The following is a 20840-nucleotide window of genomic DNA, read 5'->3' as shown; positions in this document are numbered from 1 at the left end:
CCCCTCTTGCTCTTCTAGACAGTATGGAAGAAAAGGAACAATGCAATATTCCGAGATGGGAAAGATACAAATTTGCCTCTGTTAGTACAGATCACTTCAATGTATTATTCCATTCCTAAAAAGTTGTCTTCAGGAAAACCTAACTTTCCAGGGAACCATTCAATGAGGTTGATGGGTTATCCAAGGGCATTTTTTGATGGAGCTGCACAAAGAGGCACGTGTGCATGTGGTGTATTTATATCGATGTCCGAAGATCTTCATTACTCCATATTTTGGAATGGTGGTCGTGGTACAAACAATAAGGCTGAGGCAATGGCCTTGGTGGGCCTTCTTCAGATTAGCTCTTTCTTGAATATTCAATCGCTGCAGATATATGGGGATTCCAATAACATAATAGGATTGGCTTCAGGGAAGCTAATAAACAAGAATCCCATACTCATTGGATGGATTAATAGGATAAAAATGCTATGGAACAGTAATCCGACTTTCACAATCAGCCATGTGGACAGGTCTCTGAATTCTCAGGCGGACAACTTGTCAAAGAAGGGCCTTGCAATAGATCCTGGTATATGGAAAATGGAGGTACAAATACAAGACTCAATATATCTGATAGAAGATTTCACCCTTCCAGGTACCTAGCTTTCTACTGGTTTCTGCTTTCTCTTGAATCATCGCCTTCTGCTTTCACATATAGGTACGTTGTTTATCCCCTGACCCATATGAGTGTTGGGACTGGTATATATATGTGTTTTTGGCTCCTCGCTATCTGTCTATCTTTCTGATCCAAATTTTGATACAGAGAATTTTGTTTCCTATGCTTCTATGATGGTCCTGATCGGTTTTTATCTTATCAGCAAAATATTCCAGCTATAGAAATATGTTATTGCTCTTTATAACACCTCTCTTATGTAAATATATTTTATATTAATATAAATCTTGCTTCTTCTTTTTTTCGTACTGAAGAAAAAAAAAAAACTCTTCCTACAAGGTTTGGTTTGTTGTAGGACCGGTTCACACGAATGGTGACTCACCGCATTATAAGGTGGCGACGTCCCCGAATAAAAAGTTATGTTTGTTGAGAAAGAAAGCGGGGCAGATCAATCCAAAATTTTGGTTTATTTATTTGAAGTTTTTGTCAATGGAGTGTGTTAAAATGTGATTATGATTCTGGTTTTCTAAATATCTTTTCGCGTCAATTATGTAATTCAGCTTTCGAAAGTGGGCTCTCTCATCAATGGTTCATCTTCAGCTTTCCATAGTGGGCTCGCTCGTGAATGGTTCATCTTTATTTTTTTAGCGTTAATCTTGACCACTCTAATAATTAACTAGAATATATATATTTGAAAATATATAGAATAAGGTTTTTATTCATAGACATTTATCTCTATTTTAATATAGGCGTTAATTTTGCTAGCTTTGGGTGGGCAAATGTTGTTTACCCAGCCAATTAGAGTGTTTGGATTTCGCCTTTCTGGCCAATACAATAGTGACATGTGTTTACCTTTCCATCTTGCCATCTGTCAAACTACATTTCTACAAAGGCCTACCTACACCATCCACCTACACCATCTGGCCATACTCCTCTCCCTTCCAAATTTACTTCTCCTTCTCCTGTAGACTGGCAAGGCATGGTTTCAGTATGCTAACCTGACGAGAGTGAATAAGTTCGAACAGAGACCTACAACTTGGGACCTGTTGTGGTCACCAACAACCCCCCCTCTTTGCATGATATTAGCAATAACGTCGAGCAAAGGGGGGACCCTGAACAAAAAATCCCAAACAATATTTTGTTAAATTTTTGTATTTTTCTCCCTAAGGCTTAAATCGCATCGCAAAGAGAGGTTGAAGCATTACTTAAAGCGCGAAAAGTAAAACTGCGAAAGAGCGACGCGAAGTTCATCGCGTCGCATGCATCTCAAGCGCGCTCTAAAAGGAGAACCTCCAAGAAGCACCGATCACCGATATGCGACATCGCACATCACAAACGTCACGCTATGGCTCCATGAACCATTGAACAAAAACTGCGATCTGCAATCTGCGATGACTGCGATCTGCGATATCAGTAAACTGCGATCTGCGATCTGCGATCTGAAAAGACTCATCACACGATAAACCCAAGACCAAGCGCGCGCCTTAAAGGAAATTAATGACCGCATGCTTGAGTATCAAGGAATGATTGCATCGCATTTATCAAAGAGTCAAGTCATGATGCATGTCAGGATTATGCATTCATTAGAGTTTAATGCTTTTTATGTCAATCTTTTCATTTCCCTTCTTCTTTGCGTAGACTGCAAGACACGCAACTGATATAAATCTATATGCAGGAAACATCTGAGAGAAAGGGGAAAGCGCCAATCAAATAGCAGAGAGAAGATGCCTCCGCAAACGAATGCCGCATGCAGCAGGACCGCGGATTCCAGACTATCACACAACCGGCACTGATGAAATTAGACTATCCAAGACTCAGAGTCAAAGGCGCACAAAAGCAGCGTGTTCACAAAAGATCTTGAAGCTCAGACTGGGTAAAGCAAAAAGAGAAACGCAAAAGAAGGAGGATGCTCCAGAAAAGCCTGGAACAAAGAGCGGAAACAATTCTCGAAACAGGGATTGTCCATACAGCGCGACTCCTAACCCACTCAGTCATTCGCACGACCGGAAACCGAAACAGCAACAGCAAAATCAGTTCGAGAAGAACCTGGGTTGTGCTAAGTATACACGCGGCGAATACACCCAGCTAGAGAAAGCTTTTCGAAAATATCTTCTGGTCTGTCAGAAGGAGGTGCCAGCTCTTGTTATTTCCACTTTTATCTCCCGAGCAAAAGAAGAAGGCAGCTAGCCGACTCTTCCCAGGAAAGCGTTGCGCTGTTGACAGCACTAAAGAGAATATACAGAAACGGTCAGAAATTAGATTTAAAGTTTTAGAAATAAATTTGCTTTTAGTAAAGGGCGGTCATTTGAAGCCGATTCCCTAAATTCGTGTAATTAAGATCAATTAGCTAGTATTATTTAACCCTTCTCATGGCATTTGGAGAAGGGTCCGGAAATCTGTCAAAAAACTTGTCCTCAGAACATGCACTTCTGCACCCTCAAAGGAGGTTTTTGATGAATGGATGGATCGAGATTTATTTATGTTTGCATTTTAATGTCTGTTACTGATGTTGCACTTCTGTACTCTTAGCAGATATTAGAAACAAGTAGAAGTAAATCATTATTGCTTGAAGTTTATTAGTGAAATCAGTCATAAATGGTACTTTTATCTCTTGACTAAATTATGCTAGTATCCCTAAAGTGATATACAGCTGAGTTCTTTATATGTTACTATATGAATGTCTGTATTAACATTTGGCACTTCTGTACGGTGGAGTCATTTATTTATGCTTGACATATAGAAAACTGATTATGCGATATGTTGTTCACAACTACTCTGCCTAACTTCTTATGCAGAATGGTTTATCTTTATCGATTTATATTCTGATAACAGTTGAATGATCTTTATTACTAGCTGTTGTTAGAAATCTTTCTAGATCGCATAACAAAAGAGAACACCCCGGGTTAGCGTAGATTAGATGTATTGTTTCTCTTCATTAGAGTACATTATTATAGAAGTAATTTAGCTGTTAGAATTAAGACTAGTTCGGAGAAACCTTTTAGATTAATATCATCAAACTCTACACACACACGCACACCCTTCACATTGGGAAACTGGTCCCATTACCCCCAGTCGGACCCGCTACTCCAAACGGGCAAGGAGCCGCCAACCAGGTTCCGGACCGGGTGGGTATCCCCCTTGTTGTCGACCCGACTTCGGGGCCCTCAACATTTCTGGCGCTAGAAGGAGGGCTCGAGCTATGAATGGCGCATAATTCAAAATCCAAATACCATTCTGAGAGCAAATCACCCTCACCAACTTCCCCGACTTCTCCAGTACGACTAAACTCGGAACTAGAAGTCGCTCGGACATCCACCGCTGCTATACACCCCGATACATCAGACCGTCCTATTATCGATCCCCCTGAAGTTCAAACTTTGATCCGTAAACTCCAGGGATTCTCTATTTTCACCCAGAAGTCTGATAAATCTAAAGGCAGCTTGACTTCGCAGTACAGCCCTGCTCATCCCCTGACCCGATTGAAGAGTGAAAAGTTTGGCATCCAGCCAACTGAAACCCCTCTCCCTACTAGGAAAAGAGCAAGGAAAGCACTTCCAGAGTCTGACAGCGAGACTCTTTCATCCACTTTGTCCATTTCAACTCCCTCTCCGCGAAGTCTACCACCCACGTCGTCACCTCAAAACACTCATCCATCTCCCACAACCCTTCCTCCGCAAACATCGAAGATCGTAACATCTCCATCATCTCAACATCAAAGATCATCTTCTGCACTTTTGTTAACTAGTCACTCAGCGATGGCCCAATCTCCATGGAACAATCCTGGGGCGGTTTTAATGCCTCCACCCCTAAGTCCAATACCTGCCCATCCTGAGAAATGGCTGCCGAAATTCAATCCAGAAACAGGAATGCTAGCTGAAGAACATATCAATAATTTCATGCTTTCTGTTAATCTCAACGGAGTTACCAACGAAGATGCCGTGGTCCGACTTTTCCCCTATACAATGCAAGGGACAGCCGGGTCATGGTACTTTTCGCTGCCCTCCAGATCTATCACCAGCTGGGACATTTTTCAAAATCAATTTCTCGCCAAATTCGGCGATGATAGATCGACAGCGACACTGATCAACGATTTATCCAATCTCAAAGCTGAGGCTAGAGAACCCATTAAAGATTTTAACTTACGGTTCAACAAGATCCTCAACAAGATCCCCGTTGCTTCTCAACCCAGCGAGGAAGTGAGATGCGAATGGTACATCACGACCTTACCTTCAAACTTGGCCATCTTCGTAGATAGGGCGAGCAAGACAACCTTAGTCGAAAATTTGGCTGAGGCGTTGGCAGTTGAAAGACGCGTAGTAGCCCTAGAAAAGAGATCTACAATCGAAGAGCGTAAATCTAAGAAAATCTCTTTCAAAGAAGACACCAAGAAGAAGCAAACGAAAGATCCTTTCGACATGGAAGGATTACAAAAGGTATTAAAGGCCATGTCCAATGAGATGATTGACATAAGGAAAAAAGTAGCAGAGTCGTCCCCAAGAAAGCCTTTTAGGAGTTTTAAGAGAAATCCTCCTATGGAGACGAAGCCACCCAACGTGGTCTCAAACGTGGAATCTGACGAAGAAGAAGAAGAGAGCACCATCGAAACGCAGACCAACGATGAAGAGGTGGTGGAACTGCAAGGAATGTGGGATTTCATCCTCCCACAAGAGGAAGATCAAGAAGCACTTCCGGTCAGCACACGAAGCAAAAATCAGCTTGATCCTCCCCAGAATATCCCAAAACAGAAGGGCGCAAGCCCTGCAGCAAAAGAAAGGGTCGCACCAAAGAAAACAACTGCTAAAGCGACCTCTTTTAGCCCAGTCCAATCAGAGCAAACGCCTCCATCAAAGACACTAATAGTGTCGGATGAAATGGAGTATAACATCATCGATGACATGAAAAAGACTAGGGCTAATATCACCCTGTACGAGTTGAGCAAATTGAAACACCAACAGAAAATCATGATGAAAGAGTTACACGCCGTACCTACTACGCCTTTACCTACAGCCGTAGCTTCCCATAATATAGGAAGACCTCCAATCAACACGATCAATAAAATCGATCCAAATGACATCGCTTTGTTTGGAGGGAGATCGAGATCTCATACTCCTCCTTTCCTCCTCACTTATGAAATATTTAACAGAAACGTGCACAACTGCTTGGTTGATTCTGGTGCTTCAACCAATATTCTACCCAAGTCAATATGTGCCAAGCTCAACGTTCAACCGCAAAAATCCGCAGTGCGCATAGTTCAACTTGATCGATCACAAGTCGAAGTGATAGGCGAACTGAATCAAGTGACCATAAGACTGTCGTCTAACCCCAAGGTATGCCAAGTTATCGACATCCTAGTGGCTAACATCCCTGAATTTTATGGCCTGATTCTTAGCAGGGACTGGTCCGAGAAACTCCACGGATACTTTTCGACCGACTGGTCGCACATGTGGTTACCCTTCAATGGGAAACCAAATCAAATAAAGGTTGAACGAGAATTGCACCAAAAATACATAGTGACGAATTTGGAAGGAGAGAATGAAGCCATAGCATACAACAACAGCATCATAGGCAACTACTCGGTAGACTCTTTCCTCGGAAATTTCAATGCTCACATATCACCATATTTAGAAAATTTAGTCTTGTCCCAAGTAGAAAACTTTTCCCAGACTGATGATTCAAAATGTGTTAGTTTCTTAGATAACCCTGTAAATACTTCTTTATTTTGGAAATTATATTTTGATGGCTCTAAATCCAACGAGGGAGCGGGAGCAGGATGCGTTTTGATTAGCCCTGACGGAAATAAGACCATGCTCACATGCAGACTGGAGTTCGATTGCACGAACAACACAGAGGAATACGAATCCTTGGTGCAAGGCCTATACAAAGCAATCGGCTGCAACGTCAAATATCTTCAAGTCTTTGGAGATTCCGAGATCGTCGTCAAACAGGTACGTAACACCATACACTGCCTGTCTAGTCATTTAAAGCACTATCAATCTTTAGTACAAGATCTCACTGCACATTTTACAGCGTTCAATATTTCGTCAATCTCAAGACTTCACAACGCAAGCGCAGACCTGTTAGCTAACGTAGCCTCCAAACTCATTCCCTCCGAAGACTTTAGTCCAGATAGGTTTTCGATAGAATTTATTTTTAAACCGTCTATCCCTGACAACATCACTAACTGGAGAGTATTCAACGACGACCCAGACATCGTAAGTTTCCTCACCTCCGAAGGATCCTACTCAAACCAGATAATCGACGAAGACTGTCATGATCACCAGATACAACAAAATAACACTGATAATGCCATACCCAAATCGGTGGTCAAACTAGAAGACTTATACGACTTGAAAAGTCGGTTCAAAAGGTCAGCTAATGCCAAACTTTACAGTTCGACTCTGAACTACGAATCAGTGAACCTAGGAACCGATGAGAAGCCGCAAAACGTTAATCTAGGCCAAGGCCTGGCTCCTGAAGAAAAATCAGCATATATCCGTCTTCTACGACAGTACAAAAACGTCTTCGCCTGGAATTACGATGAGCTGAAGACTTACAACACTTCTATCATTCAACACACTATCCCCATGATTGACAACGAGAAACCTGTCCAGCAGAAACTCAGAAAAATCCACCCCAACTTGGAAAGTCAGATAAAAACTGAGCTGAATAAATTGTTGAGAGCCAGAATAATCTTCCCGGTCAGACATTCCAAATGGGTATCCAATATGGTACCCGTTAGAAAGAAAAACGGAGATATTAGAATCTGCATTGACTTCCGGAACCTCAACAAAGCCTGTCAGAAAGACAATTTTCCCCTCCCACCTATGGAGCAAATATTACAGGCAGTCGCAGGCTCAGAGTTAATGTCTTTCCTGGACGGATTTTCAGGATATAACCAAGTGTTGGTACACCCAGATGATCAGTTAAAAACCACCTTCCGAACTAAATGGGGTACCTACGCGTATCAGAAAATGCCGTTCGGTCTGATCAACGCTGGTGCTACTTTTCAAAGGGCCATGGACATCGCGTTTAAAGGTTTAGTCAACAAATCGGTAGTGATTTACCTGGATGATATAACTGTGTACTCCAAGAACCAAAACGACCACCTCAAAGATTTGAAGCAAATCTTTCAAAGATGTTTAAGGTATGGGATCTCGCTTAACCCGAGGAAATCTTTTTTCGCGTTGAGTGAAGGAAAATTGCTAGGATTCATAGTGTCCAAACCTGGCATTCACATTGAACCTGACAGAATCAAAGAAATTTCCGAGATATCCATGCCCCATAACAAAAAGACCATGCAATCTTTCCAAGGACAGATCAATTTTGTCAAAAGATTTGTCCCAGATTTTTCACGTATTATTTCTCCTTTACAAAAAATGATAAAAAAGAATTCAAACTTTAAATGGGGTCTAGACGAGCACGAAGCATTTAACTTAATCAAACAAGCCATCATCAACGCTCCATCTCTAGCAACCCCAAACTTTTCAGAGCCTTTTGTCTTATACACGTTTGCCTCAGAGAATTCTTATGCTGCAATCTTGACTCAAGCGAATCAAGAAAAGGTAGAAGCTCCGATCGCATTCTTTAGCTCAAACTTACAAGGTGCTGAGCTGAAATATTCAGACGTAGAGAAACAGGCATATGCCGTTTTTAAAGCGATTAAATATTTCAGACCATTCTTGCTAAAGGCCCATACCAAGGTCATAGTACCGTTCCCAGCGGTAAGAAATCTCCTGATACGGAAGGATTTGGGCGAAAAGAGAGCGAATTGGATCACCGCCTTGCAAGAATACGACCTGGAGATCAAGCCGGCACACATCGTTCGAGGCCAAGGCTTCTGCAAGATGTTAGCTGGAGCATCGCAAATCCCCGAAAAATCGTCTGAAGAGGTACACGCGTATGAGGTAAGCCTAAACGACGCAGAATCATTATATGCTAACATCATTTATTTCCTGAAGAACGGGCATGCTCCATTTCACCTGGATCACATCAAGAAGAGAGCCCTGAGATTAAAAGCCAAACAATACCAACTCGTGAATGATGTCCTGTTTAAAAGAAATTATGATTCTGTGCTTCTTAGATGTCTTGAGAAAACTGAAGCCGAAAAGGTTTTGCGGGAACTCCACGATGGACCAGCAGGTGGACACTACGCTGGAGAAACCACCGCGCACAAAATCTTACGTGCAGGATACTACTGGCCCACGATGTTCAAAGACTCGTACAATCACGTGAGAAAATGCCAAGTCTGCCAGACTGCTGCAGGAAAACAAAAGAAGTCATCCATGCCACTGCAGCCGGTTAACATCGAACAGTCGTTCAGCCAATGGGGCCTGGAAATAATAGGTGAGATCATTCCTCACTCCTCTAAACAGCATAGGTATATCCTCACGGCAACTGACTATTTTACTAAATGGGTAGAGGCAGTTCCTCTCAAGACAGCTAATTCTGAAAACATTATTGAATTCATAGATCAGTTTATCATTACTAGGTTTGGATTGCCAACGGCCTTAATATTCGATAATGCTTCATATTTTTCTGGAAATACCATGACTGAGTTCGTGCTCAAAAGAGGGTTCAAACTGAAGTATTCTGCCAACTACTATCCGCAAGGTAATGGGTTGGCTGAATCAACGAACAAGAACCTAATCAGGATTATCAAAAAGACAGTCGACCAAAACCAAAAGAATTGGCATAAAGCGCTAGTAAACGCCCTATGGGCAGACAGAATTACAAAGAAAGCCTCTATCGACACTTCTCCCTTTAATTTAGTTTACGGGAGAGAAGCAGTTGTTCCTACTCACTTAGTCATTCCCTCCTTGTCCTTGGTACAATACATTGATGAAGTATCCACTTCTCCCTTACAACTAAGGCAAACGGAAATAATCAAGCTAGAAGAACAACGAGAACAGGCCAAGAAAACCCATGCTCACCACCAAGCGCTGATAAAATCCTCTTTTGATTCGAACATAATGACCAGAAAAAACTTTCAGATGGGAGATTTAGTTTTGAAGTGGGATAAGGCACATGAAGAAAAGGGAAAACATACGAAATTCCAGAAGCAGTGGCTTGGTCCTTTTCAGATTGTAGAGGTCATAGGCCCGTCGACTTTTGTGTTGCAGGACTTGACAGGCAGAAGAGATTCTCTTCCTGTAAATGGACAAATCCTCAAAATGTATTTTCCATAGAAGGTTATCCTTCTAATTTTTGTAGGATAATTTTAGTTTTATTTTAGTTTTAGTTTTTTATAAATAAGGTTGGTTGTGAATGATCATAAATTGTATTTATGAAGAATATACCATTTCTCTATCAGATTTTGATTTCACTTGTATAAATAGCAAAACTTTTCGAAAAATCTGACTTTTATTATTGACAGATAGAGTTAACTTTAGCCTGAATATGATGTTAGTTTCAACTTCACAAAGAAATCTGGGATGAAAGTAACTTTTGGCAAAAAATTGTTTTATGCCAACGCAATGAAAAGTATCATCAATAGCAAAATAAGTATTCTCTGCAAAACTGTTGTTCTTAAACTCTATTATTGTCGTCCAGAGCTTTCTTAAGGAAAAACAACGACTTCCTCCCTGTTAAGGAAAATCGCAGCATCCAGAGAAACAATCCAAGAAAACACTATATCTCAAAGAATAAGAGGTCTCATCACGAGCCGGCTTATCATGATCACAGATATTATAACTTGCTGACTTTGCCACTACTGTCTATCAAAACAGGGCAACGACTCAAGATTGTTGCAATCAAAAGACAAGGGGTCTCATCGTGAGCCAGCTTGTTCAGCAAAAGTGTAAATCAAGTGAATGACTGTGTCATAATTTGGCCACCAAACCAAGACATTGTTCTTTAGAGAATAAAAAATTAAAAAAGAAAGAAAAGTGTCAAAAGGATTTTTCTCTGGAATGTTGTAAATAACCTCAAGCAGGAAAAAGGATCATTGCTGGATAATATGGTAACCCTGTCGAGGCTATGGACGCTTGCGAGCAGCAGAGGCTCTACCTACGACAAATGAGCATACTTTACAAAGCTAGTACACAGAGAAGACCTTATTTTGTCTTTGAAAAGACAGAGTAATGTCTAGGTGTGAATACAAGAAATAACCCAGAGGAAGCAAACAATCGGAATGAAATAAAAAGTTGTGACGAAACATCATTGACAGGATAAGGGGTAATACTCTACCCGTCCATAAAAAAATTTAGACATAAGAAAATTTTTCTGTTTTGGAAGTGAAAATGCAATAGAACAAGCAGAGATAACTGGTTCTTCACAGTGAATCGCCATTGTTGTGGTCACCAACAACCCCCCCTCTTTGCATGATATTAGCAATAACGTCGAGCAAAGGGGGGACCCTGAACAAAAAATCCCAAAAAATATTTTGTTAAATTTTTGTATTTTTCTCCCTAAGGCTTAAATCGCATCGCAAAGAAAGGTTGAAGCATTACTTAAAGAGCGAAAAGTAAAACTGCGAAAGAGCGACGCGAAGTTCATCGCGTCGCATGCATCTCAAGCGCGCTCTAAAAGGAGAACCTCCAAGAAGCACCGATCGCCGATATGCGACATCGCACATCGCAAACATCACGCTATCGCACCATGAACCATTGAACAAAAACTGCGATCTGCGATGACTGCGATCTGCGATATCAGTAAACTGCGATCTGTGATCTGCGATCTGAAAAGACTCATCACACGATAAACCCAAGACCAAGCACGCGCCTTAAAGGAAATTAATGACCGCATGCTTGAGTATCAAGGAATGATTGCATCGCATTTATCAAAGAGTCAAGTCATGATGCATGTCAGGATTATGCATTCATTAGAGTTTAATGCTTTTTATGTCAATCTTTTCATTTCCCTTCTTCTTTGCGTAGACTGCAAGACACGCAACTGATATAAATCTATATGCAGGAAACATCTGAGAGAAAGGGGAAAGCGCCAATCAAATAGCAGAGAGAAGATGCCTCCGCAAACGAATGCCGCATGCAGCAGGACCGCGGATTCCAGACTATCACACAACCAGCACTGATGAAATTAGACTATCCAAGACTCAGAGTCAAAGGCGCACAAAAGCAGCGTGTTCACAAAAGATCTTGAAGCTCAGACTGGGTAAAGCAAAAAGAGAAACGCAAAAGAAGGAGGACGCTCCAGAAAAGCCTGGAACAAAGAGCAGAAACAATTCTCGAAACAGGGGATTGTCCATACAGCGCGACTCCTAACCCACTCAGTCATTCGCACGACCGGAAACCGAAACAGCAACAGCAAAATCAGTTCGAGAAGAACCTGGGTTGTGCTAAGTATACACGCGGCGAATACACCCAGCTAGAGAAAGCTTTTCGAAAATATCTTCTGGTCTGTCAGAAGGAGGTGCCAGCTCTTGTTATTTCCACTTTTATCTCCGAGCAAAAGAAGAAGGCAGCTAGCCGACTCTTCCCAGGAAAGCGTTGCGCTGTTGACAGCACTAAAGATAATATACAGAAACGGTCAGAAATTAGATTTAAAGTTTTAGAAATAAATTTGCTTTCAGTAAAGGGCGGTCATTTGAAGCCGATTCCCTAAATTCGTGTAATTAAGATCAATTAGCTAGTAGTATTTAACCCTTCTCATGGCATTTGGAGAAGGGTCCGGAAATCTGTCAAAAAACTTGTCCTCAGAACATGCACTTCTGCACCCTCAGAGGAGGTTTTTGATGAATGGATGGATCGAGATTTATTTATGTTTGCATTTTAATGTCTGTTACTGATGTTGCACTTCTGTACTCTTAGCAGATATTAGAAACAAGTAGAAGTAAATCATTATTGCTTGAAGTTTATTAGTGAAATCAGTCATAAATGGTACTTTTATCTCTTGACTAAATTCTGCTAGTATCCCTAAAGTGATATACAGCTGAGTTCTTTATATGTTACTGTATGAATGTCTATATTACCATTTGGCACTTCTGTACGGTGGAGTCATTTATTTATGCTTGACATATAGAAAACTGATTATGCGATATGCTGTTCACAACTACTCTGCCTAACTTCTTATGCAGAATGGTTTATCTTTATCGATTTATATTCTGATAACAGTTGAATGATCTTTATTACTAGCTGTTGTTAGAAATCTTTCTAGATCGCATAACAAAAGAGAACACCCCGGGTTAGCGTAGATTAGATGTATTGTTTCTCTTCATTAGAGTACATTAGTATAGAAGTAATTTAGCTGTTAGAATTAAGACTAGTTCAGAGAAACCTTTTAGATTAATATCATCAAACTCTACACACACACGCACACCCTTCACATTGGGAAACTGGTCCCATTACCCCCAATCGGACCCGCTACTCCAAACGGGCAAGGAGCCGCCAACCAGCTTCCGGACCGGGTGGGTATCCCCCTTGTTGTCGACCCGACTTCGGGGCCCTCAACAGGACCTTGACGATCATTCCCTGAAATTAATGCTCCATGCAGCTTAGTATCGACGGCCATCCCTTGAAATTAATGTTACCCGCACCTTGTATCTTGAGGAGCATTTCCTGAAATGAATGATACTTTCACAGAAGTTTGGGGCACAAGTATGGAATTTCTAGAATTATTGGTGAAATTTGAAGTCGAGACCTGCGGTTTGTTATAAATCGCAAGCATCCCAGCATGGAGGGAAAGAAGCTCATACAAACATTTAATTTTTCTATCCTGTTCCGAAATTTTATAATGAAAATTTACCTGATGCTATCCTATTCATTTGCGGATAATCAGATTTATGGTGTGTGGTTGATGTTTGCCCGCATATGACTATGGCCATAGATATCTACTCTGTTGCAACAAACTAAGGCTTTCAATGTGTAGGAGATGACATATGTCTTCAGCAAATTCCAAAACCTTATCATTTTCATGAACTAAGTGGTTCAATGTCACGAGGTCGATGCTCCATTTGTCAATCGTTATCTCGCACATTGAATTTCATTGTATGGGATGGCATTGAGTACTACATTGCTATTTAAGATCGCAATCGTCCACGCGGAGAACAGAGCTTTGAGTTCAAACCCCGGACTGTTGGAACTACTACACACCTACATGCAGACTCTTAGTTAAGCATGGGACTACATGCAAGATTCCTTTTGCATGATTTACTCCTTGATTTGCTCCTTCTTTAACTCCGCAACTGACTAGTTATCTATAGAACTTGTTGTAGGTGTTGAGTCTTCTCATTGATCACCACTATAGTGCATTACCTTGGGATCTTCACCCAATGATGCTATATCATGAGCATTGTAACACATTTTCGAATGTATCATTCTTTTCTTCTTTCGATTTTCTTTTAGTGTTTTTGCTCTGCAAAGCTGTGTGTTCAACCTTTACTAGCTAGATTCATCTGTGCAGGTTTTCTAACACATTTACATGGCATCAGAGCCCACAGGTTGCTAGATAAAAGGTGCACCAGTACTTTATTTTGCAAGTATTACAGCTTGGAGATCGAAGATCGACAGAAAAATGGAGTTTCCCAAAGCATCGATCCTAACACTGTACAACTATCATGAATGGAAGGACCAAATGGCTCAATACCTTCGTCATAAAGGTTTGTATAGGATTACCATGTCTACAGAAGTGGAACCCACTTCAGCCATAGAGAAATCCAAGTACCTCAACCGTATGGATGAGGCCCACGGATCCATATGCATGTGCATCTCTCCAGAGTTGCAGTTTCATCTATCTGCCTGCAATACTCCCAATGACATTTGGAAAAAGGTTGAAGATCTCTACGGGAAACAAGATGAGATGAAAGGACATCTGCTCGAAGTGGAGCTGCTATCATTGGATCCACGGAACTATGACAGAATTCAAGACTTCTTCACCAAATATAATGATCTATTGCTGCAACTCAAGGGTTGTGGAATTGACAAATCCAAGGAGGAGAGTCGCGAAGTTCTCTCTATTATGTCAAAGCTCGGACCGAAATACTCTGTCTTTGTGTCTACATTTCATTCAGTAAGGCTCGCAACAGGTAAATCCTACACTATGCCTTCTCTCAAAGAATTTATGGAGTCCCTTATTTTTGAGCAAGATAAACTCATTGGCATGGGGAAAATCAAACCTCCAAAAGCACATGCACTTGCTGTGCATGATGGCAGCCACAATAAAAATCACAGATCTGATTCAAATCAGAAAAATCAGCAGCAAAAAGACAAAGGAAAAGCACATTCCCATCCAAAGAAGGAAGGGTACACCAAGCCCTTCAATGAATCCTCCGGCTCGAGAAATGAGAAATGGAAGAAAGGAAACAGATGCACCTACTATCAAAGAGGATTCCATCCAGAATCCTCTTTCATGAAGAAACAAATTGACCAAATCGTAGAAATCCTTCAGAAGCACAACCTTGGGGACCACATCCCTCAAGGCGCCAAGAAGAAAATTGAGGATCCGCCACACGGGAAAGGTAACATTTTCATGCTTTAGTTGCAATTAATTCTTCTCCTGATGCATGGATTATAGATTCTGGTGCATCACATCATATGGCTACTGCAAAGGAAGTATATTCCTCTTTGGATGCATGCAAAGGACCTCCCATCCTCATGGGAGATGACTCACCTATTGAGGTCACCAGAAAAGGTAGAGTGGAACTTTTACACGGAAGCTTTGAAGATGTGCTTCATGTTCCAAAACTTTCGGTAAACCTGCTTTCAGTTTATCAGATCACTCATTCCGGCACCGGAAAGAGAGTGGAATTCACTCCAGATGCAGTGAACATATATGATCTACATAGCAATGCCAAAATTGCAACTGGTGAGGTAAACAATGGAGCCAGACTATATACATTTTCTGAATTTATTGAATCTGAATCCTCCTTATTGCTTACACATGTTGATGATAGTAGTAGGCTTTGGCACGAGAGGTTTGGTCACTTAAATTACAGGTATATGCAGTAGCTAAGCAAGAATGAGATGGTGGAAGGCTTGCCAAATATCAGTTTCTCCAAAGGAGTTTGTGAAGGGTGTGTTCTTGGCAAACATCCCAGAGAAAAGTTTGACACCAGCAAGACTCACAGAGCATCCTCTCCTCTAGATCTGATCCATAGTGATCTCATGGGGCCTTTTCCTCATCCTTCCATCAACAAAGCAAGGTATGTGCTTACATTTATTGATGATTTCTCACGGTATACTTGTGTGTATCTTCTCAGGAACAAATCTGAAGTTTTTGAGCACTTTGAAGATTTCAAAGCACTAGTTGAGACACAGTCAGAGAGAAAGATCAAAGCCCTCCGTACAGACAATGGGGGGGAATATGTTAACACAGCACTTCGGAACCTTTGCCTTCAGTCCGGCATACAGCTGCAGTACACAGTTCCATACACTCCGCAGCAGAACGGAGTTGCTGAGAGAAAGAACTGATCTCTCAAAGAGATGGCTTCCTGCATGTTGCATGCCAAGTCACTGCGTCATAAGCTCTGGGCCGAAGCACTTAATTGTGCTAAATACATCCATAACAGATCTCCTCATAGGTTTGTCAAGGATCAAACCCCCTTTGAGGCTTGGAGCGACACTAAACCAGAGGTCACTCACCTCCGTGTTTTCGGCTCTCGAGCATGGGCCCGGATCCCCTCTGAAAAGAGGAAAGCTCTTGATCCATAGAGCATTGAGTGCATCTTTGTTGGATACCCTGATGGTGTGAAGGGATATCGACTCTTGATTCCCTATACGGACAAGCTCATCATTGAGCGAAGTGTCAAATTTGAGGAAAGTCTCTTGCATGCACCTCAAGCGCTGCATGCAGACACTTTTTATCTACCTCATGTCCGAGATGATGACTCAGTGCACTCAGATGTAGATTCAGATCATGCAGATGCCAAGGAAGAGCATGCAGATGCAAAGACAGAGTCTTCAGATACAAATCTAGTGCATGCAAATGATGATCCACATCTAAGCCCAGATCAGGATTCCAGCAGTGAATCATATTCCCCTGTCATAAATCAGAGAACAAGGAGCTTACGTGAGATATATGCACAAGACCAACCAGGTGCTAGAAATGGGCTTGTGGGGGATAATTCTGATCTACAGAGGACTAGCTCAGAGTTTATTGAGCCTCCTCTTGTCCTCACTGCCACTGAACCATTGCCCTCCTGGCATTGTCATTTGGTTCAGTCTTCTGATCCACAGTCTTATGCTGAGGCTGCTGGGCATCCATCTTGGGAGTCCGCCATGGAGGAGTATAACTCCCTCCTCAAGAACCAGACTTGGGATCTGGTCCCCCTTCCTTCAGGAAGGAAACTTGTCCGATGCAAATGGGTCTACAGGGCCAAGAGTGCTGCAGATGGGCAAATCACCAGATGGAAAGCAAGGCTAGTAGCCAAAGGCTTCCAACAAGTGCATGGCATTGATTATGACGAGACCTTTGCTCCAGTAGCAAAGATGGATTCCATACGCCTTACACTTGCCATTGCGGCTACCCAGCGGTGGGAAGTACATCAGATGGATGTGAAGAATGCCTTTCTTCACAGAGACCTATCTGAGGAGATCTACATGGAGCAGCCACATGGTTTCATTCAGGATTCATCTTTGGTCTGCAGACTGAAGAAATCTCTCTACGGCCTTAAGCAGGCCCCAAGAGCTTGGTAGGCGAAGATGGATTCTTTTCTCTTATCACAAAACTTTGAAAGATGTAAGTCTGATCTGAATGTTTACATGCTTAGGACACATGATTCTCTTCTTATCTTAGTTTTGTATGTAGATGATCTCCTAATCACTGGCAACTCGGCTTCAGCCATTGCTACAGTCAAGAGGGCCTTGCATGATAGGTTCTTGATGACAGGCATGGGTCCATTACACTTCTTTCTTGGTCTTGAGATTAGCCAGAATGCCACAGGCATCAAACTCTCTCAGGCTAAGTATGCACGGGATCTCCTCCAGAGATTTCGCATGACTGGCTGCAAGCCAGCAACAACTCCTTTTCTGCCTGGGGTCCGCCTTGAGGATGGAGGTGACACTCCATTAGTTGATAGCACTCTCTACCGACAGCTAGTGGGGAGCTTATTGTACCTCACCCACTCCAGACCAGATCTCTCATATGCAGTAGGGGCAGTTTCCAGAGACATGCAGGAGCCGCATGAGCAACACTGGAATGCTGCCAAGCGCATCCTCTGATATGTGCAGGGCACCATCACCTTCGGGATTCACTATGCAGCAGGCACTGCATTGAATCTCCTTGGCTTCACAGATTCTAATTGGGCAGGAGACAGCATTGATCGCAAGTCCACCTCCGAATATTCACTAAGTCTAGGATTTGGCCCTATCTATTGGTCGAGCAAGAAGCAGGCTGCTATTGCTCTCTCTTCAGCTGAGGCTGAGTACCGAGGAGTAGTCAACATCACCATTCAGGCTTTGTGGCTACAGCACTTCCTCACTGAGTTGGGCGTCCAGTTCCACCAGCCCATTGTCATCTGGTGTGACAACCAGAGCACTCTCAAATTTTGCAGGGATCCAGCACAGCAGCAGCAGACGAAGCACATAGAGATCCATATGCACTACATCAGAGACTTAGTACATGATCGGGTCATTGATTTGCAGTTATGTCCTTCAGCAGAACAGACTGCAGACATCTTCACCAAGCCATTCACTGAGAAGAAGTTTCTCTCTTTGCGCGATCGTCTTGGAGTGAAGGACACAATTGCTTAGCAACTGTATTTTTCTTCCTATTTTCTTTTGATTACATTGTATTTTGAGGGGGGGTTTTTCCCACGAGGTTTTCCCTCTTTCCTCAATTTTAGTACAAGTTGCACTGTATTTTGGGTGACCTTTGGCCTTAGTTGCCAGGGCCCATTTTCTATTTTTTCCCATAGTGGTGTTCAGGGGGGGTGTTGGAACTACTACACACCTACATGCAGACTCTTAGTTAAGCATGGGACTGCATGCAAGATTCCTTTTGCATGATTTACTCCTTGATTTGCTCCTTCTTTAACTCCACAACTGACTAGTTATCTCCGAAACTTGTTGTAGGTGTTGAGTCTTCTCATTGATCACCACTATAGTGCATTACCTTGGGATCTTCACCCAATGATGCTATATCATGAGCATTGTAACACATTTTCGAATGTATCATTCTTTTCTTCTTTCAATTTTCTTTTAGTGTTTTTGCTCTGCAAAGCTGTGTGTTCAACCTTTACTAGCTAGATTCATCTGTGCAGGTTTTCTAACACATTTACACGGACACTATTATCTTCACTGTTGCATGAAAAAACACAAGAGTTTCTCATGGATCTCTTGTGGCAAGACGAGGCTTGATGGGAAAAGGGGGTTGATACCTTTATACAGAGAATGCAAGCCGCCGCCTATGTGGTGTGTTGCAGAAGAAGGCAGCGTCTCAATAGCAGAGGAGGTGCCATGGGAGGGTGCCGTAATCTACAGGCCGAGCGCCTCCCAAACCCATTTCGAGTATTGTACTACTCTAAAGAGACTCGACCTTTCTAATTTATCCTTCAAAATATCAAAGTCCACAATGTCTTCCTTGGGCATTAGGGTTACGAGAGGAGGAACAGATTATCCCTCGGGGATGCCGGTTCAAATCTGGATCGATTTCAGTTGGAGAAAGAGAGATTTGAAGCTTGATGGAATCATTTGGACATTCATAACCTTAATGTGCAATAGGCAAATATCTAATTTTCCGTACCCTAACAATCTATCTAAACTCTAATGGAAGGGTTTTAGCTTTTTGTTGTTTACTTGCTTTTATTTTTAGTATTACGAGGGTTTCTAATGGTAATGAATGAACCAGGTGTGGGGGGCCAACAACAGAGCGTGTATTCTCAAACTTTTGCCTGCTGCTCACCAAAATACCTCTGAAGGCACCCATTCAAAAGACGCTTAGGATTGTATCGTGGGTAGAAAAAGTAAAGGGAGATGGTGAAATTGGTGAGGATGAAAAAGAGACTAAGATTGAATTGGATGACCAAATGCATTTCCCTGCACAGGAGAAAGAAATAGATATTTCAATATATATTCGTGATATCGTGCACCTTGAATTCACTATCAATGGTGTTTATGATGTAAATTGCAAAGGATTGTGTCTTAGTTGTGGTACTAACCTCGATAGGAATAGTTGCACATGTGGAACCCAAAACAAATATGTTGCTTATGGGCTATTAGGGGCGTTGAAGAAATAAATGCAAAAGCAGTAAAATGTTATTCACATGGTTAACATAACATGTATTTACTTCCGTTTTACTGTGATTTTTTTAGGGAAATAGGTTTTTCTTTTTAAAAATGATGCTTATATGAATCAGAGAAAGCCATCTTTATGCAAAGATATTATCAGCTTCCCAAATCCATAGGGATTTAATGGGACATGCAAAGTCTTCAAAAAAGTTGAAAGGATAGCCCAACTATGATTTTTTTAGGGAAATAGGTTTTTCTTTTTAAAAATGATGCTTATATGAATCAGAGAAAGCCATCTTTATGCAAAGATATCATCAACTTCCCAAATCCCTGGGGATTTAACAGGACATGCAAAGTATTCAAAAAAGTTGAAAGGGTAGCCCAACCTCAAAATCTTAATTCACCAATTAGCAGAATCCACAAAAATCTTAATTCACCAATTAGTAGAATCCATAGAAATGGATTTGCTAAAAAAGGAAGTTAATTACATGCTTCACTCTTTCATATGGAATATTACAGGCAATGATGTGAGATATTATCCTGCATGGGAAAGGATATGATTTGTATTTCTTTTCTATGATGAAAATCCATCATAAATTTGTACTTTTTTTGTTTCTTATTAATCTAGAATTACATTCTATTTCAATCTAGTTGTTTATTCTATTTCTTATATTCTCTATGGAATGTTGGAAATTTTAAAATACTAGAGAAGATGCATTAGCTATTTTTGATATACGTGTTGTAGGACAAGTATGTGGCATGCATATATGGGTATGTCAGACAATATTATATAGATAAACACTATTAATAACTTGCAGCATATTGGGCTTGCTATTATCTTATAGGTCATTCGCATAAGCTGAAGAAGAAGTTGTGAATTGGGCTCCAGGCTTGTAGAGTTGGCCATGACCACTAAAGAAATTGCAGATAAAATGGGATATGAGCTCCTTGTTTCACTCTTTCAAGTGACATCATCCTCGTCATCTTGTTCTTGTTCTGTTTCTGATGGTGATGATGTTAGTGAGTGTGTCATGTGCTTAAGGAAATTTCATGGAGGAGAGGAACTTTGTTGC

At 41.5% G+C, this 20840-nt stretch overlaps 1 pseudogene; it reads left to right on the top strand.

Annotated features, from left to right (window-relative positions):
• Nucleotides 1-243: 243 nt before the first annotated feature.
• On the top strand, nucleotides 244-19775 carry LOC149218169 (large ribosomal RNA subunit accumulation protein YCED homolog 1, chloroplastic pseudogene; annotated as a pseudogene).
• The last annotated feature ends 1065 nt before the right edge of the window (nucleotides 19776-20840 follow it).

The sequence above is a fragment of the Pinus tabuliformis genome, chromosome Q, assembly GCF_031772625.1.
Source record: "Pinus tabuliformis cultivar Carrire ecotype Pingquan chromosome Q, CPIR1, whole genome shotgun sequence".
In the NCBI taxonomy this organism is placed as follows: domain Eukaryota; kingdom Viridiplantae; phylum Streptophyta; class Pinopsida; order Pinales; family Pinaceae; genus Pinus; species Pinus tabuliformis.
The sequence above is the reverse complement of the archived record's forward strand: the minus strand, read 5'-3'. Positions and strand labels throughout refer to the sequence as shown.